Source organism: Nilaparvata lugens, chromosome 2, assembly GCF_014356525.2.
Source record: "Nilaparvata lugens isolate BPH chromosome 2, ASM1435652v1, whole genome shotgun sequence".
In the NCBI taxonomy this organism is placed as follows: Eukaryota; Metazoa; Arthropoda; class Insecta; order Hemiptera; family Delphacidae; genus Nilaparvata; species Nilaparvata lugens.
In genome coordinates this window covers 65,631,433-65,656,882 of record NC_052505.1, presented here as the reverse complement: position 1 = coordinate 65,656,882, position 25,450 = coordinate 65,631,433, and the positions used below count along the sequence as shown (strand labels likewise).

The 25,450-nt window shown below is 34.5% G+C and overlaps 1 protein-coding gene across 5 annotated transcripts in view; it reads right to left on the bottom strand.

Annotated features, from left to right (window-relative positions):
• LOC111062037 (opsin, ultraviolet-sensitive) overlaps positions 1-13,168 on the bottom strand; it is a 44,903-nt gene extending 31,735 nt beyond the window's left edge. For 3 of the 5 annotated variants that reach the window (XM_039422496.1, XM_039422497.1, XM_039422498.1), the window contains exon 1: positions 12,882-13,153. The gene's annotated coding sequence lies outside the window, so the exon portion shown is untranslated. Of the gene's footprint in view, positions 1-4,420; positions 4,565-12,881 lie in introns of those variants that run through there. The other 2 variants (XM_022349740.2, XM_022349747.2) reach the window with 2 other exon arrangements.
• Between the last annotated feature and the right edge of the window lie 12,282 nt (positions 13,169-25,450).

Below are 25,450 nucleotides of genomic sequence, written 5' to 3'. Positions count from 1 at the left end.
GAGAGAGATGGCTGCTATCTAATAATATCAAAATCATGTTCAATTTCAGTCTCCATATAACTTGAGCCATGGCTGACAAACACGAATCACAACATAAGATTTCTAGAATCAAATTCAAATCATACCTCATAATGGAATAAAAACAAAAAATTGTTTTGTCTTTCCTACTGGAATTGTTTTATTTGAACAAAACTTGAATTTTGATGATCATGGCATCATCGTTAGTTGTAGGAAGAAGGCTAACATATCATATTTTTATTTTATCATGAAACAATATTCTTCAGCAGCTCTGATATAGATGTTCAATATATTCAAATTGTATAATATGAACAGTGCATATGAGTTCTTGTACTTGTACAGGACTTTAAAATTATATAATATGCACAATGTATATGAGTTCTTGTTCTTGTACGGTATAAGGTTTTTATATACTCCAGTACACAGCTACGTGACTGTAGTCTGATGGAAATCTTCTTTTGAAACAAAGATGTGAAAGGCTCTGTTTGAATTATTCATCAGTCAAATAAGACTCTGCTGACGCTCCCAATATCAAAAATCTTTTCAAGCAGAATCAATAGTACTTGCAAAATCACAATATGCTCGTTTCTCCGGTCTTTTATTCGATCATTAGTCCAATTAGAGTTCATTTATTCCACAACATTAGAATTCACCAGAGCTGTATCAATAAGAGGGGCCATGGTTACTACTTTCAACTCCTGAAAAATGTTCTGATAGAACTCAAACGCCAAAATAAGGGTGTTATCGAGATATTTTTAGGTGGGGATTACTGAGGCTGGTGAATATCATTTTGGCACATATGTAGTGTTACAAAAATAACACAAAAACTTCACTCTCAACCAATGCTTACAATTTGACGTAATTCTAACAGTAGGTAAGAAGAGGAATACGAATAGGTTGGTATTTTTTCAATGATAACCAGGACATATCTCAATTTCTCAAATATGCTCTTTCCTAAATGCCATTTTCAGGGGCGAACTGACACATGTTATCTCGAATGAATTACAGAGCAAAATAACACACAGTTTCTTCGTGAAACTCATTTCTATGGAGAAAACTCACTCTTGCTACACGGAAAGTAGGTATTACAAAGTCTATTGAATCTATGAATAACAGAGGAAAATAACGCATTATTCTTAATATAAATTTCCCTGAAACTCATTTTTCGATTCATTTGATGAATTGCAGGGCAATATTACTATCTTATTTTTCTCCAAGTTTCTCCGTAAAAATTGTGTCCCAATAGAAATTCTGTTGACTTCAAACCTTGTCTAAATTGAACTCAGAAGTACGTAAGTGATGTAGAGATTTTTCGCACTCAATATAATAGCCTTATTTGGGAGCTCAGAAAGTCTCTCTCATTTTTGCATAAATAAGCCGTAAAAGGCAATTCCCTCAGCTCTTGGAAACCTTGCACGTTATACACGTGTGAAGCTCAAAAACCTGATCTAATACAGGAGCATCATGTTGTATCGCCTACATAAAAGGAACAGGAATTATTGATTTTGCATCAGAAACACCACTGATATTCGCCAATGTTGTTGTGAAGCTCGCTTATTACATCTTTTTATTCCATTTTCAGACCAAAAGGAAAACAAAAGACTTGACACTGTAGAGCGACACAAAAATGCACAAAAAATGTATACAATACAATAATTATTGTACCTGATAAACTGAAAATTCAGTTAAAAATAACTGATAGTTATGAGTAAAAGAAGTTGGAGATTGAAGAAATGTTTATGATGTTGAATATTGTCTACTACTAAAATAGTTGTTGATTAATTAATATTAAGTTTAATTAATTATTTAATATTAGTTGATTAATTTGTATGATTATAAAAATTGTCCACAACTAAAATAGCTGAGTTATCTGTAACATAGATAATAATAGTTATTTATGTATTGATATTAAGGATTTTTTAAAAATAATTTATCTAATTAATATGATAAATCAATTTCATAATAATAAGATGATTCAATTCAATTATTCTATATATATCATAATAATAATTTTATAATGATATATCATTAGAATAAGATAAAACAATTGGTATCTTCTGCAAAGAAAATCTGGTCGGAACGAGATTTGAGCCTGGGTCCCACAGTGTGAGAAACCTGGGAGCCCTGGTAACAGTGGATGCCAAAAAGTAGGAGCATGAATTGCTGTATCTTCAAAGATACGAAAAAGTAACTTTTTAGGGTAGTCTACGGTTTTTTAAATGTTACAAAAAAACCGGAGGTCTTACCAAAAATCGTTACAAATACGTTTCTGCGCCTTGTTTCAAAGAGCTTGCATACCAAATTTCATCCAAATCGGGAAATAACTGCGACTGTAACTGCGGTACAAACAATCAAACAGACAAAAGTCGATCGAGTCGAAACTAAGACCTCAGCTTCGCTTCGTTCAACTAAAATTTATTGAAGAGTCGGAATTGAAAAGTCTGAGTTCCTGTACTGGAGTCTAGAGTAAAACATCACTTGCAAATTAGAGCCCAGATTGAGATTTTGAATACTCACAAAGTTGATATTGATGGCTCACAACAGATTTATACCAAATCGATTCCGAATTATTTACTACTTGTTTCAATTGACTGATTGTTTCAATTTATTACTTGTTTCCAGGCTGGATTAACAATTTGTAGTCAAGCCCCCGACTATTAAATATCCTTATGAGCGGATCCAAAATTACATTTCTTATGGTGGCGGGAGGGGATGCTAATTTCATGGAAATTTACCTTTACCCCAGGAAGTAATTTTGCCTTTGAAAAATTACTAAACTTCGGTTCAATAAAAAATATGAGAGATGGAATAATTGGTTATTCATTCACTCATTTTTAAATAAAGTTTGAATGTGATGTTATGAAAGGTTTCAAGTGAATATATTTTTACTTTTTTTAATGATATAATACTGGAATAAAGTGGAGGAGCTTATTCCTCATGGAGGCACAAATTATATTTATTTTTCCATTTTGCTAATAATGCTTGAACGTGCCTTCTTGATCCGTGAGAGAAAGAAGTATAATTGTATCGAATTTACTTTGTAATTTTGGAGATCGAATCGTATGTGGATGGAGTGGAATTAATTTTAATTTGTTATTAGCATGAACATTCATAGGCATGCGCAGAATTAATGGGGGTACCAGGCAGTGGGGTCTGAGAATTTTACCCCCTTTAGGTTGGAAAAACCTAAAAAGATATTCATTTTTAGCTAATTTGAAGATGGAAAATGGCAGTCCACAGCAGCAGGCGGGACTTGCAGGGTTCTTCTGCATGGAATGTGGATGGTAGTTTTTCTCAAATCACCTTCTTTGTTTTCGACGAGGGAGGTCTCGCGAACAATGACTTCACATATTCTTTGACTGGTTCCCAAAAACTTTCTCACATGATTCACATTTAATTCACGAGTAGCATTAATTATTAGGCTCAAGCCACATGCTCAACAGAGACGAAGTCACAAGTGGAAGAGAACTTTTTTCCCAGATAATCAAGCACTATTTTCTTTCCTACCCCCTCTACTGACAAACTAGAGGTGTAAGTAACGTTCAATCCTATCATCTATCATAATACATACAACATCCACAGTCAACTTTGGGGAAATAATTGATTAAATGAATGTACAAAGTGTTGATGGAGTGTTATCTAAATCTAAATCATCTATTATATGATATCTTGTGATGTTTCGGATTTAGTCAGATGTTCCTCAATGAATGGCAGTAATAGGAATAATAATGTAATTTTATTTCATAAAATGTCCATACCAATCCAAACATTACAGAAACACTATTTGATCGTGAAACTCAACATTCGATTTCTTATTATTACATTAATTCATGTGTGTAAATAGAAACATAAAATTTTTCTCTTTTTCATGATTTCATGAAGTGTCATTACTGAGAATGTTGCTGAAAATTTTAGAGAGAATACGACAATTTGTATTTATTTTGTCCTCAAAAATCGTTTTACCATCAAAGTTATAGAGCCTTGGTGATAAGAATCATGTGACTTCTATTCTATACACATAAAAGGAGAACGAATAGATCAATAAATAATAATGCCAGAGAACGGATTTGATTGAAAACTTGATACGACGTATTCCTGAATTGTTCATATCGTAGACTCCCTTCAACCAAGTTAATCAAAATGTTCATCGTTTGATATTCTATTACTTCCACTCCCTTCGTCAAACTACTTATAACGACAACCACTTTCGAATTTCGACAACTGGTCGAATCAAACTGATTCAATTGTTGTTGAATTATTGATACGCTATTATGATGACCTGATACGACAGATTGTTGATATGTTATTACGACTTGAAACGACAATTTTACTAGGACTGAGTGATCACATGTCGGCACAACGTGTGTGATAATTGCCTTTCCTTTGGAAGTCTCAGACTTACCTCAACAATACGACAAAGTCGCAGGTACTCGCTAGCAGAAATCAACAAACACGAACACAATAGACCGCCCACGATATAAAGTTCAATTACATCCTTCCAAGTAGCCTTCAGTCCCCTGCAAGAAACTTGAGTGATACGAGGCTTCTTCCAATTTGCTGTCTACACAATCACAAGTTCGCATACACTAACCTCAGTTGGGAGGTGGCTTTCATTCAAGGGAAGCTTGTCACCAATTCAACTGATCTTGTCAGACAGTCAGAGCGAAAGGGAATTCGAGGAAATCATAAATGTCAATACCACCGCTTTATTGCTGGTTCATGAGTGTGTGAGTTATGATACTGTAAACTTGGATTGTAGCAAACTACTGCGTGTATCTTGATGTAACTTGGCAACCTAGAATATGAAGCGGCTTTGGTTGATGGTAAACTTTTGGTAATACATTAGGTATACAGTACTTGTTTCTCACGGGGGGAATTCGAAGCAGCACATTGGAGATGGTCTTCTTCCTAATTATTCGCATATGCGTTGAGAAAGTGAGGTGTTACGAATACAGGACTAATGCTGATTACAAAAGGATAATGGATAGAGTAATTCAATTAGGAATTGATGAAATCAATATTGAAAACTGTATTTTCTTAGGAAATTACTTCTGATTCATTATTTTTTTAATTGAAACAGAATAGAATAGTTCTCTATACTACAATTTCAGGGGAGAGGTTGACCCAGCGTCAGTCAGTGCTGCATCGAATCATTCAGATAAGCGCCGTTCTGTCGAAGCGATTTTGTTGGAAGGGTGTTTGCGAGTCCAACTCCACCAAATTACGAAACTGATAGTTCTGAGGTTCAAAACACTTCCCGGACTAGTGTATGATTATTGACCGAGCGAAGTGAGGTATAAGATTCAAGACGATGGTTTGGCATTTCTCTTTATGTTTAAATGTTTATATGTTGCGCATTTACGGCGAAACGTGGTAATAGATTTTCATGAAATTTGACAGGTATGTTCCTTTTTAAATTGCGCGTCGGCGTACATACAAGGTTTTAGAAATTTCGCATTTCAAGGATAATATGAAAGGAAAAAGGAGCCTCTTTCATACGCCAATATTACCGTAAAAATCAGGCTATAGAATTATTCATCATAAATCAGCTGTCTAGTGGACTATAAAACTACCCGTTCAAAAACATCGAACATCTTGAAAGTGTATCTTTCCATCAACGTTAGTAGACAGTTGATTATAATACTACTCGTTCAAAAACATCGAACATCTTGAAAATTGTATCTTTCCATCAACGTTGTAGACAGTTGCAGCCAGACCTGAAAACAGCGCTCACACTCACATTCCGGGACGACATGTCACGGTACGATAGGACAGAAAGCTCTATGTTCATTTAGGATTTTTCTGGACATTTTAAATTGATAAATTATTTATTAATTTTTGAGAAAACATAACAACAGGTCAATGTAACTTACTGAGCGCGAGGTCTACTGTTCACAGAACTACTAGTTATTTATCTATAACTTAATTATACTTGGTTTTAACATAGTAACCATCAAGAACATCTGCAATTTCTCAAAACACTTCCCGGTCTAGTGTATGGTTGTTTTTTATAGCTTATAGTTGTTGTATTTTATCATGAACATCTGTTATTTGATTTCTATTTTAGTCTATAAATAAGGACATAAGGGCGCGCATAAAGACATTTCAAGGATTAAAGTTTCAAAAATCATAACTTTTGACACAATTATGGGATCTTCTCGTACTACAGCTCATCAAGCATTCTCTGCTCGTCAAGGCGGTTCAAAATCATGTATCATAATTCAAATTCGTGGAAGAAATGCGAAATTTATTGTTGATTGCACTTCAGCCCATATTTCCATACACAAACATAAATGGCCAATATGTATTCAAAGCTATGTATCTCGGTAACCCGTTATTATAAAAATAATTACTTGATCTCGATTGTAGAATGGTATCTTCTCTTTAAACGGCTGTAAACGATTCAAGGAGAAATGTGTTCGTAAAGTAATATTAGATCGTTAAAAAATCAAGAAATTGTATAATATACTTCCCTCCTATTCACGGTCTCGGCCGTTCTATGATAGGAAAGAGTTATTCAAGATGGGTTTGAGGCATCTGAGCTTCTTCAAAATTTGGAACCAATCATGAATTTCTATGATGTATCACATTCATTTCAGAGATTCTTGTTTAACACTAAAACGCGAAAAAAATGAAAAACTAAAACCACCATTTTTTCAATTGGCTGTAACCTTCCAATGGTATTGAAATCGAGAATATTGTTGATTGGAGTGAGAACTCACTTAAAAACTAAAATTCATCAAATTTGTTATTTTAAAAATTTTCTTACTTGATTTGGCGGGAATAGCTGGAAACTGGAAAATGAACCGAAAATACGAGGTTTTCAGGCCACTCTGATTCCAACACGAGGAAACTTTGCATGAAAAAATTGGTTCTGGATTTATCTTAATGTATCCAAACAATATATTAAAAAATCAGAACAACAATATAATATATTATAGTGATTTGATAATATAATATAGTGTAACACTACTATTATAGACTAGAAGTACGTTTGGTAGCGAGTCCAAATGTTAGACAACCTGGCTTCAATAATATTCATGTTGAAGAAAATAAATTCGAATTCGATCTTGTCCATTCAACTTTCTTTGTTGTGAATTAATCAAACCAGTTGTAGGTATCTATGCGTATAGATTCCATTGGCAGAGTAAACTGTTAGCTGTTCCTAGATACAAGAAACAGAATTTCGAAAGTGGTTCTAAGCTAGTGAGTTGATCTATGATTAACTATTCAATAGTGTGATCTCAATTGCACACTAGCAGCTTCAAAATAGCTGTAGTTATTCAATAGGAATAGAGAAGGTACCAGATAGTGTTCCACTGTAGCGTTTATTTAAACGGAGATTGCATTTAAACGTCGTAAAATAATGACACCCCATTATCGTTCAATTCTGGCTCTAACGTACGTGCAAATTACTGGGTATCAATCTTAAGTTGACGTGAAAAATTTACAATATATTATCTCACTTTGAAAAATTTTATGTTCAATCAACTAAATTTCGGTTATGAAGATGTCTAGAGTTGAAGTCAATTTTCTCTATTCATTTATTTCAAATTTTGAACAATAAGTAAATGAATACGGAAACTAGAGTAGGCCTAGGCTACAGCTGGGGGATCTTCTGAAATCCTATACTATTAAACGAGCAATTTATGTTTAGATGTCTTTATGTTTGTATTTCACCTGATCTCGAAAACGGCTCTAACGATTTTCACGAAATTTTGAACGTAGTAGGTTTATGATATAAAAATCCGATTGCACTAGCTCTCATCCTTGGGAAAACTCACTGAACGACATTAAAAGGTTAATTCATCCTTGACTGAAGCAGCTCAGACTTTTGTCGTCTGTGGATAGTAAAAAGTGAGCGAGTGATTCTGTGGAGAATCAAAATATCGCTCCCCGAAATTCATAAGCTGACGTATAATCAGCTGTAAAATAATTATAAACACGATCAATTTATAGAATTGTGTTCTGTTTATCAATGAATAAAAATAACGAGCGAAGCTCGGTGCCCCGATATTTAATCTTGATAAAGCAACTCAATGGTGGATTTGGGAAAAACTCTCAGGAGGTGAAAGTGTAAATTTTAGTGATATAGCTTTAACGAATCCAAATAGTAACCAATATATCAACATATCAGTAATCCAATATACTTGATAATTCAAATAGCCTATGAACTTGACTCCGATATACTTGATAATTTAAATAACCTATGAACTTGATTGTATATACGAGTAGTAACATTTAAGACGGCGAGGCAGAACACCTGTTAGGATCTCTCTGCCATGCCAATAAAATCCATATCAATAAATAGATGAAAGAAAAATATTATTCGTTATTGAGGATATTCTATTACAAATAACAAGAAAGTTATAAGCGACATCTTATTGATACAGTTCTAATAGCCTACGAAATTAATGTAAGTCTTCGTAATTTATGATTGAAAGAGTTTTCAACCGATTGTTTCAGATTTCAATATTAGTCTCTGCAATCTGCTAGAGTCTGCTGAATCGAATCTGCTGGAATATTTTAAATATGGAATCAAGTATTATTGAATTTCTAATTTGAGAATGTATGAGCTGAGAATGGGAACACTGAATGGATTGTAAATTGAAAAATACTCTTCTTCTAGCTGCTCTGACTGATTGACTAACTAAAATTGATATTTTAGATAAAATAGGAACATAATTACGTATTAGGAATAAACTTATATTGATCCTAAGATGGATGAAGCATTGGTATACTGTATTATAATATAGTGCCGGTTACCGGTATCATTGAACTTGACTGGTAACATCTGAAAATTGAACCAGCAAACAGTTCCTTAATTCAGATTTTCTATTTTTTCCCAACAAATGAAGTTCAGTGATTTAATGCACATTACTGCTCGAGCAGGCCATACTTCATTAAAATTGACTATTGAAAGGCATGACAATTTTTATGATTATACTATAATAGCTAGCTATCACTTAATTGAGGAAGTGTTATACGTAAATCACTCAAAGTACCGTAACTAGCCGAAAATGATAAACACTAATCCATCATTTGAACTTGGAATTTTGTAATTTAGAATAAGAAAAGTAAGAACCTATTATAGTAATTTATTTAATATTTCATGGGATAACTCCCTTCTGTTGTTTCAAATGTGTCGGCTCTTTGCGCTTTTATTTATTTGATCTTTGAATTTTATAGCGATAGATATTTGGCTCCATTCCAATAAAATAATCTGATGGAACTTAGCATTCTTCAGCAGCACAAAACAGAACACAGACATGCCACCAGTCACAAAATTGGACAGTTCATATGACAACACTACTTTTTCATACCACACTTTTCACAGTGACATTCAGAACAAATTTCTATTTTCGAGAAGACGGTAGTAAAACTGAATATAAATAAACAGGCGGTCATCAAGTTGTGATTGGAAGGTTCCTGAGTTGTGTATCAAATATGACGCAAGAAGTTATGAAATGATATAGATTCAAAAATAGGTTCATTGCTACGAACAATAAACTTTTCGATGGCGTTGGAACGAGACAAATTATAATACTTTGGCTTATGATATTGTCGTATGAATCTTGTTGCTAATTTTATTTATTTAGATACAGAAAAATATAATTCTGTAACTAGTAAGTGGAATTGAAGGAATTGCAGAATAATATCAAGAATACCGGATGCCATGAGATGTGAGATGTACATCGTACATTTGCACACCGAATATTAGTGCTCTTCACACCAAATGACTGTTAAATCTCTCTTATTCAACTTGTCCTTTGATATTGTCCTGTGAAGCAAACAGTCACCTGCATTTAATTAATTACTCAGAAATTTAGAACAATAACACAAACTCTCAGTATTCTCTCAAATTAATATTCATCATTCAATTTTCTTCGATATTGGCATTATTATGACGTAACTCTTGATGAATCATTTGAATAGTAAACATCACATGTATTTTATATGTAAATGTAACACATGAACAGTACCTAATATAAGTGTCGCTGATTAAGCGATAATGAGAACGTAGGATAAATTAATGAAACAGTCCGCCCCTTTTTTTGGTAGAGGATTGATGACGTAGCAAGTACGCTAAACATTGAATTAATTGGGCTCACAAAAAGCTTCATTTGTCAACTCGAAGTAGTATCGCTGCCAAGCACATGCTTTCCTAGCTTGATTCAATTATAAATGTCTGTTTCCAAGCTCCAAGATTTAAATTCCATCGTTGATAATTTCAAATATCTGGCAATGAAGTTTTTAAACTTTCATTTATTAAAGATTAAGAAACTGTCTCACTAAGGACGCTTTGAATTCAAGACTGAACAGCAACCAATAACAAGAACCAATCAGAATCGCTTCGATTGATTGAAGAAATCGTGTTTTTCTAAGAAACAATTCAAAATCGATTATGAAAATAATAACACGGTTCAAAAAGTTTTCCGAATTCCATACACCTATATTCGTATTTATTGATTTATCTTCTTCAATAATATTACAGTAGGACTACGTAATTTTGCTATTTAGTTTGGTTTTGAGCAATACAAACTCAAAATGTCTTGGTTTTAAGTGTTTGCACTGGAAATTGGACCCAAATTCACAAGTGAATGAAACATAACCTACAATTTGGACTAGAGTATTAATCAAAATTAGGGGAAGGAACAGTTTTGGGCTGAACGTGTTGGTCCTCCTCCAATTATTGTAATGATTTGTTCTTTGTATCCTAAATGAATAAAAGAAATAATTGTATTGCTGGATTTCTGAATTTCGTCTTTATCGTCACTCCTCAGACTTCAATAGAAAAAGTAGTGTCTGTAGGCACTGTCCATGTCCAACCTTGTTACATCATACACTGTACCTTGTTGCATTATACTTGAGTAAAAGATAGAATGCATACAAGTAATCATGCAACAGAAGATTATCAACTGTTCTTCGCTGATGGAAAGAATACCAATACTTACTATTACTTCTATTATTAGTATACTTCTATTATTGAAGTAATAGTAGGTATTGGAAATAGGCCTACTCTTGTCCGAAGAATGTAGTCTGCGTCTGTTTGAGTTTTACGTTCCAATTTTTCAATTAATATTTGAATATAATATTGTAAACGGCCAATAATATAGTGAAAATTGAATTAGAGAAACATCATTGGTAAAGCATGATAGGATAATTTGAGATACTGTAATGAAAGGAAGGTGTAAAACGAGTGAGGGTAGGCTATCAACAAAAATTTATAGCAGTATATTACGTTATACGGTGCAAGAAAATTGAAAATACAAACTTGATACCAACACAGTATTGAGAATACGTAGTGGTGTAATTCTATTTGAATATTGAAATGTGTAAGTATTTGAAAGAGCGTTGTTGATTAGATCCCCACCAGAATCATCAATAGAACTACGTTTTATCACTTCACAAGATTGGTTATTTAATATTTTTTGATGCACCCATCTAAAAAATCATCCTTCCTCGATTGAAAAAACATCTCTGTGTACGATGATGTTGATGATGAAGAAGAAGAAGAAGAAGAAGGAGAAGAAGAAGAAGAAGAGGAAGAAAAGGCGAGGAAAATCGAGATAGTCTGTTTACCATCTCACTCCAGTAGTGCTTGGCATGAGCATATTTTCAATATATTCCTGAAAAATCTACAGTCGTCTTCCTCCACGTGTCTGTATGAATTCATAAGAATCACCGAGATTTCTTCAATAAATCGCATTCCCTTTTCACCTGCGAAATAATGCAAAGCTTGCAGCAACGGATTCCATATCTGCCGAAAGAAACAGTTTTCCGCTCGGAAATCATTCTGTCTCAAGTGAACAATAACTTTTCACTTACCAACAATATTATTTCCATCTCACTCATTCCACCCTACTCATGATAGTCGGATTTACAATCCAGGGGAATTTTCCGTCTTCAGCTTTGTTGTTAAAACTTTATTATCTCTGCCACATCTGTAGACTAATTGATTAAGTGAATAATTCAATTAAAGGAATACTAAATTGATGTATTATTACAAGTTTCTAGCCGTTAGGAAATCAATAATTCTTACAATTTGTCTACTCTCAAAGCGTCTTCTGATAAGATTATCTTACATTTTGTCATTCGTTCAAAATAATATGATAATATAATAACATTCAGAGATGATAATTCCATTCTATTATGAAATAAATTGTATATAAATAAATAATTTCGATTATATCGTAAATAGATTGTAAATTATTGCAATCTCATTCCCTGTTAAGCTATATTGCCGAATTTTAGTATAAGGTGAATTTGTTTGAAAGCTCAATCCTGTGAGCCTGATATGTGACTCATGAGTACCGACCCTATTATATTTTAAAAAAGTGGTTTCGTAGTGCTAGAACTAAACAAGAAACTTGACATTGGGAAAAATTCAATTTCGGCTTTCAAGATGTTGTTGGTTTAGTTTTCTAAATTACTGCTAAAATCCTAAAATGTATTAGATTATTGTTGCAAAAAGGTTTGTAGTGAAATTCGAGAGGGATGATAATCGAACCTGCGGCCTGCTTTGAGAGAATTTAAAAATAACAGAAAACGCTTAATGCCCTGCATAAATAGCACGGAAAAATAGAACACTACAAATTATCTCCTTCTCCTATCATTAGATAGTAGTGCAATAAAGTTCAGCATGTTAATTGTTCAACTGATGATGATACTTGATTGCTAAATAGCTACCGGCTCCAGATTAATTTATGAAGGTCTATTTGTCAATAATTATTGTTGCAAAATCTGTGATTCTTCTATAGACCATTCATGCCAATCACAAATCTATTCAAGACCGATTGAAAATGAGAACTCATAAATTAATAAATTGAAAACGAAAGAATCAAATCAATTATGGAGTCTACCTTGAGGGGGTTGAGGAGAATTAAAATAGATTTCCAGTTCTTCCAAGTTACCAAAATACGACACTTTTCCAAAGCACCAGTCAACAAACAGAGTTGGTTGAGATGTCACGCACATCGCATGCGATTTCACGAAATATTCGTGAGAATTGCATCGAATTTCCTGCCACTGTTTACGCGCTTGTTATTGAGAGATGAAAGCCGCGACGTGGTCCAGTCCGTGAGCTCTTCTCGACGGCTGGAAGACTACTGAACTGAAATGACTGAGAGTGACTGAGTCCACAGAACTGACCGAGAGTTGCGCTCGGTGTTCACAAACGCGCGAAACACATTTGAGTCTGCGCAGAAAGATTGCGCGGCATCTAAGTAAATTTTTACGATTATCGAAATCACTATCCAGAGAGTCCCGCATCGATTAATGTATTTCCTGTACCGAGAAATTAATTAATGAAGTGAGGGATTTAATCGTGGAGCGGAATTCCAAAGAGGATGTACTACAAGTACGATTAGTCTGTAGGTAGGCTATTCCTTCCTTATAAATTCAATCCAAGTAATAATACAATATTGTGCCATGTATACCTTGTTATAAAAATCATTTATATATCCATTCATATCTATGAAAGAAGTTGTTCAAGAGTAATAATAGATTACTAGGTGATGTATTCAAACAAATAACTCTGTCAACAATGTTATGACGCAGATCCACCGGGTGTTTCAAAAAGAATGACCCAATTTCAAACAGTTATATTTATTTTAAAAAATGGTGCATACAAACCAATTTTACATAAAGTTACTCACAGAAGTATCAAGTTCATGATGATGTATTATAAGTGTGCCCTCGTTTGAGGCTCGGACAACATCTAAAAGGTAGCCAAATTCATTCCAGACTGTTCGCAAGATGTCTTCTCGGACTGTAGCTACTGCATCAGTTATCCTGGTTTTCAGTTCCTTAATATCAAGTGCTAAGGGAGAAATATAAGCACGATCTTAAACAGGAAAAATCGTACGGTGTTATGATAGGGGACCGTGGAGGCCAAGAATGCATAGCCAAGTCGTTGGGGCAACGTTGAGGCAAGTTGGTGTTGAAGAAACGGCGTACATCCTTGTGCCAGTGTGGTGGTGCTCCATCTAATTGAAAGATGAAGTTGTCCGAGTCAGCAATTAGTTGAGGAAATAGCCAGTTTCATATCATTGCCAGATAAGATGTATCATTCACTGTGTTTCCTCAAAAAAAGAAGGTCATTACACCTTGGTTTGTGAAACTGAACAAAAAACGTTTACTTTAGGCGAATATCGTTCATGCTCCACTGTTTCATGGGGATTTTCAGTTCCCCATATACAAACATTATGACGATTAATTTATTGTGATTTGAAAAAAAAAACTTGAGTTGTACAAGATCTAGACCATGAATCGTCAATGTATTGATGTGTCCTATATAATTCTTATCATATTTCCAACCTGAGTAAACGAATCCTTACCAACGTCAAAGCTGTTTCGTCCTAGCTGCAAAACGCAGACTGTTGCTATATATGTAGTAGGCCTAGCTTCATTTGCATATTATGTAATTTTTGGTTCAAACAGGATCACCTCACCAAAATGAATCAAACATTATTTGAGTAAACCTTCGATTAAACTTTTTCATCACATTATATTCATTTCGTTTAAAGTGATTTCTTTAGGATTGGTATCGTAGAAGAAAATTGAGGACATTATTGTAACGGGTTGAGGTGTTCTATAAACCTCTTTACCTCACACCGTATATCAAATTATGCAGCCGAGAATCTCTCTACTAATGACTTAGTTAATCTTCCAAAATATGAAATATATAAAAATACATGAGCCTCGATGGACATTTTTGCAGTCTGTACCACCGCTGCGCACCAATGTAAACGGAGGGGGTGTTTCTTCTCTTGTATAGTATTTGCTAAAATTATACTGCTATCAAATCATCTATTTGAATCCTTGATTTGTTGGGAGCTTTTAGTGATTTCGTTCATTCAAATGCACAGATCATCATCATTATTTAATTGTCACCTATTCTAGCAACTATAGTAACCTTCTAGTCGTGACCCCGGGTCCCAGGGACACGGGCAATTTTTGTTTTAGTTATAATTTTGCTTCCGTTTGCTTCACTGTCTATTGTGACCCATGTAAATTCATGTCAATAGACACTTAAACTTGATGTAGAGTATTAGTGCTCTATGACTTGTTGTTTTTGTGAAATGACGTTTCTGGGTCCCTGGGACCCAAGGATCACGACTAACGTAACTTTTTCTGTTATTTTTTCAAATGCACATTTTTATGCAATAGTGATTGGATTCAATCAGTCAATATGTTTATTTTATACAGAGACTTCGAAGAATGTACAAATTTACTTCTAGATCTCTATTTCAATAACATTACTGAAGCTAAAAATAAATTCATAGTTCAAGATAAGAATACTGACCCTGTGAGGGATGATAGTGAAACGAAACCAATGAACTTCAGGTGATCCCAGGAATACTTAACCTCCCCTAAAAGTGAACTTTATGACACATTTTATATTTTTAATGTTTCCAGTAGTGTTTCATGTAGGATTTAGTATCTTTCTAGTAGTGTTGCATGTGAGATCCATCATAGTATTCATCACTATAATATTTTGATCACTTTATATAAAATAATAACCATAATTTCACTACCCTAAAAATGCAAGGTTTCACAAATTTTTTTTATAACTATAATAAAGATCGATTTATGCTTTACATAAATGCTCAATGCGTTCATCAATAACCGTAGGATTTATAATAGTATTCATCACTATAATCTCATAAGTCTTGCAAAGATTGTGCAACATGAAATTGAGGGTAAGGTAAAAACTACCCTAAGAGTGATCTATGACTTTCCAATTTTTTTACTATCTTTCTAGTAGTGTTGCATGTGAGATCAATCATAGTATTCATCACTATACTTTTTTGTTCACTTTATATAAAATAATAACCAAATTCTACTTTTCACTACCCTAAAAATGCAAGGTTTCACAAATTTATTTTTATAACTATAATAAAGATCAATTTAGGTAGAGAAAAGAAATTTAGAGATATAATTGGAAAATGGCCAGCACAGAAGAAAACTAATAAGAATGGCGAAAGACTTGTAGAAATTTGAAGAAACCATGAATTCATCTCCAAATCCACATATTTCATGCGAAAACCAGCAAAACTTAAAACATGGAAACATCCAAATTGGAAACAGGGCGAGTGGCAACTTGACCATGTTTGTGCAGAAAAATTTAAACATAAAGAAATTCAAAATGTAAAGGTTTTACGAGGTATCGACACAGGGTCCGATCATTACATAGTCAAAATCAAAATTAAGTTTACTCCAAATAAAACAATCAGGAACAAACAAAGAATAGCAAGAAAGTATGATCCATCCAAATTAATAGGTAACTCTACATATGTAGAAATGACCAATAATTTGAAATCCGATAATCTGAAAGAGCTTACAAAAAACTTGATTCAGGCTGCTACTTCGATTCGGGTGGAACGAAGAGTGTGACAAAGCATATGAAAATCGTCACAAGTCTTGGCTTGAGCACCAAAGGAAGAAAACAGATTAATCATACAAAAATGTCATGGATATTCGCAAACAAGTCACAAAAATTTTCCAAAAAACCAAAAGACAGTTTGAAATAGAGAGAATAGATAAAATAGAAGAAAATAGTCAAAAAGCCAACAGCCGGGACTATTTCCTAAATTTCAAACAGTCAATCTCTACATTCGAACCAAATACCCTTTTATAAAAAATTCTGAGGGAAAACTTGCACACAGTGACAGGGAAAATGTAGAGATCCTTGCTACTACCTTCAGATCTCTTCTGAACCGCGATGATCCGATCTCGACTCTTGAAATTGATACAAATACTCCAATAAAATCAATGCAATCGCAAATAGATCCACCAACATGGGAAGAACTCATCAGAGCAATGTCAGAACTGAAGAATTACAAAGCCAGTGGTGAAGACACATTGACTGCAGAGATTTGGAAGAATGCCTCAGCTCAGACAATAAACGAATTGCATCACCATTTAATCAAAATTTTGGAAACTGAAAGATTGGAAGAACACTGGACAACTGCGATTATTCACCCACTGCACAAAAAAGGCGACAGAAGCAATCCTGATAACTACAGGGGAATTTCGCTTCTAGATTGCACATATAAGATACTGTCGAGAGTAATTTACAACAGAATTAAAGATCAGCTAGATCTAGAATTGGGAGAATACCAGGGGGGTTTCCGACCGTGGCAAAGTTGCGCTGACCAAATATTAACGCTAAAATTAATCATGCAATATTACAGGAAACGAGGCAAACAACTAGTACTCTCTTTTATTGATTTCAAAAAAGCGTATGACAGCATCCATATATAGGCCATCTTTACTGAAAATTTTAAGGCATTTAGGTCTCAACCTGAAGTTGATCAAAATGATTGAATTATCTATAACATATACAAAATCAAAAATAAAGTTCAGAGGAGAACTGTCTGAGGCATTTGAGATAAAAACCGGCTTGAGACAGGGCGATGGGCTCTCTCCAATACTCTTTAACTGTGCTCTAGAATTCATCATTAGGAAATGGAGAGAAATTAACCCTGAAACCATACAAATTGGCTATCATAAAGACAACATCAAACTTAACTGCTTGGGTTTTGCAGATGATTTGGTTTTCCTTGCAAATGGAGTAGCAGAAGCACGGCAACAAATAACATCTTTGGAAGAAATAGCAGGAAAAGTCGGACTGAAGATTTCTTACGAAAAAACAAAATTCATGATAACTGATCCTTTGTGTATAAATAAAATTAATATTAACGGAAGTCTTATTGATATTGTGGACAGTTTTAGATATCTAGGAGAGACGATCACATAAAATCTTAGTTAGAAGGCCTCATGGAAGGCCAGAATTTCAAAGCTTTCCAAGGGACAGCAAGTAACTAGGGACACTACTTATAAGAGAAAAAGTCTTTCCATTCATACAAAACTGAAACACTACAAGGCAGTTCTAAGATCACAAGCAATGTATTGCAGAGAAACACTTTTCAATATTGATGGAAATGGAATTTCAGAAACTATAAAAAGAGTTGAAAGACGGATTCTTAGAACCTGCATAAACAAAAAAACATGTAGTAGACAACCAGTTCAGACTCCTTCCAAGAGAACAGATTTATAGAGAAATCGAACCAATAACTGACGCAATGCGCAAAAAGAGAATTTCTTTCTTTGGACATATTCCCAGAACCCCAGCGAATCGATTGTTAAGAAGACTTATTGAAAAATTCATGAGTGCGAAAACAGACAGAGCCACAATTCCTTGGCTTGTGGAAATAAAAAAAGACATATCGGAACTAAATTTAACTATTGACGATGTCAAAAATCGTACAAAAATCTATAGGGAAACCATCACTGACAGAAAGAGGATCTTATCTATAAAAACAATTAGGAGAAGGCAACAGGTTTGCTCAGATGAATTGAGAAAAGAAAGATCTGACAGAATGAAAAGGTACTGGGAAGAAAGGAAGAGAATTGAAGCGAATAAACGAAGAAAGAGGACTAACCAGAGACTACAGTGATCCTATGTGTTCATGAAATTGAAAAAAAAGATCGATTTATGCTTTACATAAGTGCTCAATGCGTCCATCAATAACCGTTGGAAATATTAGAATCATAGAATAACATTATATCTTAAAATATATTGAAATATTCAATATTAGAGAAATGGGTTCCTGAGACCCAGGGTCACGACTAATGTCAGAAAAAAATAGGGTCACGACTAGAAGGGTAACTAAGAGCCAGGAACTTTATTGAAAAATACTTATAGAATTCAACATCAGGTTTATTGAATTCTAAATCGAACAAATTGATCAATGAAACGTCATGTAACATGTCACATTTTCAAACAAATTTATCCAGTGATTGATTTAGAACAGAAGGCATATTCCTGCTGCTTCATAACTTTCTGCAACTAAATTCGGGCCTCGGTCATTCTATGTGACAAAATTTCGAGCTAAATAAAATAACAGTTTGGCACTCACCATCTTCAAAATTTAGAATTTTTAGCAACTTTTGAAATTCACTCCATTCAACACTCAATATACGATGTAAGAAAACTCTTTACACTTTACTTGGAACAAATACACAATAATTAATAATTGATTTTAATTTCACACTAATTTTACTTCTACTAATTCTATCACATTCGGATTACTCTATACAAACTACAAAAAAAGTACTGATAATGAAAAACTTTTCAATTTGTCCCTCTGGATGGGCAACAGACCCATTCAGAGGACCGAGGCTTGCGCACCTTTACACGATTTCCCGTTCACGTCTCAATTTGAACTGTGGCCTTTTCACAGAAAATTATTCCCCCCATCACGAGCGTTAAGCCTAACTTCTAGTGAAAAAGCCAAAGCTGCAAAAAGGTAGTAGCTTATTTTCGACATGAAATTTGAAACTGTATTTTTTGAAAAATGCACGAATATTTATTGCTTTTATTTCGACAACTAAGCAACAGGTTAGCAATTTCAATAAAGATCTGGTCGATTCCCACACTAAAACTTCAAGATACAGTGAAAATCAAAGTTCATTCAGTTCAATAACTTGCATAAGAATATAAGATACTCAAAAACAACTACAATACTATCCTCTCAATATTTACAATATTACATTATTATGACGTACCGTATCGTAAGTCATAAGCCAATGAGTGAACGTTGTGGGCGCTGCCTTGTACTCAACGTGATTGGTCAATTCGTATGACGTAGTAGAAAGTGATTGATACTGGAGTTAGCAACTACCAATTTGAGCTCCTTTGGGGCATGGCATGTGGCATGGCCCTGACGGGCTGAGCTCTTTTGGGGTTCGTTCCTCGCCCGTCTCAGGAAATCCTGGATCCACCAGCTGCTGGCAATGGTTCTCATGGTGAAGGGAAAAACGCCAACCAGGGGGGAACCATAGCACCCGACTATGTGTGACTCCGTCCCTGGAAGTAGCCTGGCTTGTAGCAGTACGGCTGGGTGAAGGCTCCAGACTATGAGAGGTTCATGGCTTGACTGAGTCGCCTGAACTCTCCGTCTCTCGGAGTAGCTGGGCACAGTGAAGAATCCGGTGGAGTTTCGGGGTTAGCCAGTGAGAGACTATGGGAATCAGGGTACCCCTTTCCGTCTCTGGAAGTAGCAGGCTTGTAAAACCCCCATGAGACCAGACCATGGGACCCAGACTGTGGGAATCGGGTAACGCTCCGACTCTGGAAGTAGCATCATAGTTTGTCGAAAAACCCTCTCACTAGTCCTTCTCACCGCTCGCGTCCCGTTTTGGGTGCCTGTGTGGTGGATGTGCAAGCGCCCACCCTGGAGACGTAAAGAAATTGGGAACCACGAGTATTTTTCCTGGTCTGTAGGCGGGTTAGAGGATATGTCGTTTTAGAGGATACGTCCGGGCTTTGCCAGGCCCACGTACCGCCGGAACTGAATAGTGGTGGTTCCACTCAATGCAGGCTAAACTGAATTGAAATATTGAAAAAAACTCCTCCATGATTCTCGCCTACCGACTTGGCAGTGCCATATCTCCTCACGTGATATGGGAACAACAGGTTCCCACTTGGATGTGTGGCGTTAACGCGTGGTGTAGCGACCAGATCCATGGCAACTACCAATATAATCAAGGTTTGCTTTTCTTCAAAAACTACTTCTTACTTACTTTAATCGGGTTAAATCGGATTAAAGTGAGTAATATAAAGTATGATGAATAAGATAAAATAAAAAAAAATCCATTCAAGATAAAATAATTATGTTCCATTTATTTAAGAATCTGTACTGTTACAGCATTATTCCGTTTTTTTGCAACATGTTGTTGTAATTAATAAATTGATATTGGAATTCCAGAGTTGATCTTATCAGGATTTCAAAATCGTATCTCACCAATCATATCAATTTGAAATCAATTATATTATGCCACATGAATATATTGTTCTGTGGTTCTGTCACAGTTTTATTTCTATTACATTCTATTTGGATTTAATCAAAGAATGGTGATTGTAAATAATTCATTGCATTTTTACTTTCCTTGCCCTATTACCATAGGTAAGGGAAGTATTGCTTTCCGAAAAAAATTAAGGTACCCCAATTTCTAAATTTCTATACGTTTCAAGGTCCCCTGAGTCCAAAAAAGTGGTTTTTGGGTATTGGTCTGTATGTGTATGTGTGTGTGTGTGGTGTGTGTGTGTGTGTGGTGTGTTGTGTGTGTGTGTGTGTGGTGTGGTGTGTGTGTGTGTGTGTGTGTGTGTGTGGTGTGTGTGTGTGGTGTGTGTGTGTGTGGTGTGTGTGTGTGTGTGTGTGTGTGTGTGTGGTGTGTGTGTGGTGTGTGGTGTGTGTGTGTGGTGGTGTGTGTGTGTGTGTGTGTGTGTGTGTGTGTATGTGATTTTCTCAAAAACGGCTCCAACGATTTCGATTAAATTCATACCAAAAATAGCAATTGATAAGCTCTATCAACTGCCACAAGTCTCATATCTGTAAAAATTTCAGGAACTCCGCCCCATCTATGCAAAGTTCGATTTTAGATTCCCAATTATCAGGCTTAAGATAATTTGAGTGGAAAAGATTAGCATGAAAATCTCTACAATTAATGTTCAGTAACATTTTCACCTAAAATTGAAAATATAAGCAAGAAATTCGAGAAAAAGTTATTATTTCAATTGCAAACTGTTGGCAACTGTTGATTCTATTAAATGATTCACTATAAAGAGATAGCAGACCTCGTATGTCTCCAGCGTTATTGTCCTGTCACCAGCTAGCTCAGATCTTTGTTTATAAGTAGACTTGAGATGCGCGTGCACAGTAGCATCAGGTGATCAATTTTCATAATGGCAAGGAAAGTTGTGTAAGTGCGCCACACAATTTTTTTTATATATGTTGATCCCAGTTTTCAAATCATATTTTAATTTCTGATTACTCTATTAATAAGTAATTAAATCAGCAGAACTGAACCCTAAGATGCAGAGCTAACTGAAGCAGATCTGATGAACGAGTACGAGAACACTCAAGTACCCTACAAGAGCAGTCTGTGGTGAGATCCCTAGGGTTAGCCACCCACGAGTAGGTCAGCTGTATTGCAATACCAACAAGCATTGCACCCACAGCGTCTTTCTAGTAAGTTAATTGGTGAAGTCCAGAAACTTGCCAAACTTTATAATTATAATTTGTTACACCAAGAGAGGAAGCGATGTCTAGAAAAGAAACTGATAGGAAATTGGAAAGCCTAGTTTCAATAATATTATAAATATTTCTATACTATTGAACTCAAAATTTAACTCAAGTTGATAGAGTGAAGATAACGTGAGTGCAATCATTTTTCTCGACGAACGAAAACGTAGACTTTCATGAGACAAAATATGAAATTATGAGGTGAAAATTTCCCAATTTTCTGGCTTTGTATGGGATTAACTTTCTGAACAATGGATTCACTATGTAATGCTATATGTCATCAATTATTGTAGTTATATTCATCCTTGAAACGATGAAATCACAGTCATCTTGATACCATGATTTGGTATCGAAATGCACTTGTTTTACGAAACCATTGCAATTTCAAACTTGCGGGGGGGAGTCAAGGGGAAACAAGCGGGAGGAAGATGAGTATTTTGTGGTTTCAGGCTATTTACTATGAATACTAACATCCTGCGAAAATTTGGAATACAGTACTCAATATGAAATTTAGAAATCTAGTCAAGGTTGTAGAGCATATCCTCCTCTTTCCATTCAAATAGACGATTCTATTCATAAAATTACAAAAATTAAAAGTTACAGCTGAATAAAAATGGCGAATTTCATTTTTCCACTTGTTTCACGATTCTGCTAATAATCTAAAGCTCCAAATTGGGACTGATACATGATGGGAACTTGCGAATGGTCTCAAATTGTAGATGTTTTCATGAGAATAATTATGAAAATCAATAAATAGAGAATTTCATGCAGTTGACTCAAATACAACTTGAACCATTTTTATTCATCGAAAAACTACCGAAAACGTGAAAATGAGAAAAATATATTTATTTTCTTGACTTCTTGAAACAAGCGAATCCAACTTTCTAGATATATTTTTTCATAAATTATCCGCATCAAATGAAATAGAAGTTTCTGTTCTACAGTTCAAGCTCAAGTAAAATTTTTCATCTTCATGGGTTTCCGAAATAAACTAATTTTAATATAAAAATTAAGAATTTTTGTGTAAGAAAATATAGCTTCGAGTACAGTACAGTCGAGAATAAATTTTCCATTTTTTGACCGAATTTGACTTATTATATGTGTTTTGGAACCGCCTAGGAAAGACGAGAAGAATAAGCTGTAGTACAAGAAGATCAGGACATTACAGCAAAAGTTATCAGTGCCCGAAATGTTGATTCCTGAGGTGTCCTGTCTCTCCATTAGAAAATACTGCGAATAAGTTCATCTAACGAGTAAGTATGATAGAATATGATCTCATATTGGTCCAGGCAATGAAAGGTTATAGAGGGAAAAGTTAGGAAGACAATTTTTGACCCCGCAGTTCTGTTTAGGGTAGTAAGGAGGTAAACATATCAAAAGTCCCCACCCCTAAACTCTGTGCTAAGGGGGTGGGGGTGATGAGGGGTGATTCAAAGGTACCATTTTTTGGTTTCTCACATATAGCTCGAAAACTATGTCTCTTAATTAGGACATTACTATCCTATATACAAAATTGAAGCTCAAATAGCTTCTTTTTTTCAATTTTTATCTCACAACTTTTTCTATATCTTCCATAGTTTTCGAGATATCTGCTCTTGAAAATGTGACATTTTTAAAAACCCTGTTTGCTTCCAATTTTTTGCTATCTCTACTCTTATAACTTTTTCAAATAGATGGAAGAAATTCATGAGGAAAATCAAGGTAATTATTTGAGCTTCAATTTTTTATAGGATAGAAATGTCCGTAAGACGCATATAGTTTTCGAGCTATATGCTAGAAACCAAAAAATGGTACCTTTGAATCACCCCCACCCCCTTATCACAAAGGGTGGAGGTGGGGACTTTTGATATGTTTACCTCCTTACTACATTAAACAGAGCTGCCAAGTCAAAAATTATGTGTACCCTTTTTGAGCATTCATTGCCTGGACATATATCTATGTTAACGTGCAAAACCACAATTGGACGACAATGAAGTTAACGATGGTGGTTGGAACTAAAAATCGTTTGTTTTTCAAAATACAAAGAAAACTGTTATCAGGTGTACCTGAAAAACTATGTTAGATAGAACGGTCTACCTGGTCTCAGGTTATAGAGCACAGAATTAAGCACAGAGGGATTTTGAATCATAAATTCAAATAGTTTAAATCGGAAGATATAGTCATTAAAAACGAAAATTTCTTCGAATTTCGTTTTCTTATAAAAATTTGGCTCTTTTTTGAAAAATTGTTAGATTTTTATCTCCATTATAAACACATGCTCCAGTCGCCTCTACAATGTGAATATCGATCACCAATGATGAAGGGTTAAGTTGTTGAGTTATTTTCATACCATACTACATAGTTCTATATTTAATAAATATATTATTTATAAATCATTTTTTTTAAATATTATATTAATAGTTGGTATCTATAGCTATGATAGCTATAATATCAGTAATAGAAAATATTTTATTTTTTCACTTAATAAGTTTTTTTACACAACACTATGGTTTAGATTGCACTGCAGGTATCAGGCGATCCATATCAACATCTAGCATACTCCCACATAAAATCTATACTGAATATTAAATGGTATTCTATTTACTTATAATTTTACGTGTTAAATTGTGGTCTAATCGACGAATTAAATATCGATGATTATCCAACAGACTGAAAATCAGTAGATGCTCATATATATAATATATATTATGCTCATAATAGTCAATCATCAGTCTCTATTCGGTACCGAATGCAAAACAAACTAACGTTTCACACTTGTCCGAATCAAATAATTCTGAACAATATGAGACAATTCAAGGAACCATCTCCCATACTTAGATCAATAGTGTCTTGTTTCTTTTGATTTTACTTGAAAGTAAAACCACATTATTATATCGATGAAACTGCAACATTGAAAGCCTGACCGCAACATCAACTGAAGCCATATAGATTTTGATGCTATTGCAGCCATAGTGGAAATTTGTATTCCGTCGCGTCTTCTAAACAGATTAAAGTTTTTTCACAGTTTTGAAATATTTTGAAGGTATCAATATCATGTCCATATCAGTAGTGTCAGGATGATTTATGAAAAAAGTGATCAATTGCAACAAAACGAAGAACTGATGTGAATGCATTGAAATAAATAAATCGAAAGATAACAATGCTTCACAATGAATAATATTATAATTTACCTGTGACAAATACTGGTTCCGATTATGTATATTGATAATCATTTAAATTATATGGGACTTCTCAATTACTCTTTCAATCATCGATTAATTAGTGAAGTAGCCTAGGGAAAAGTGGGGCAAAACTGACTGGTTGGGTCAAACCGACCCCTCGCCGATTGACTGACTGGT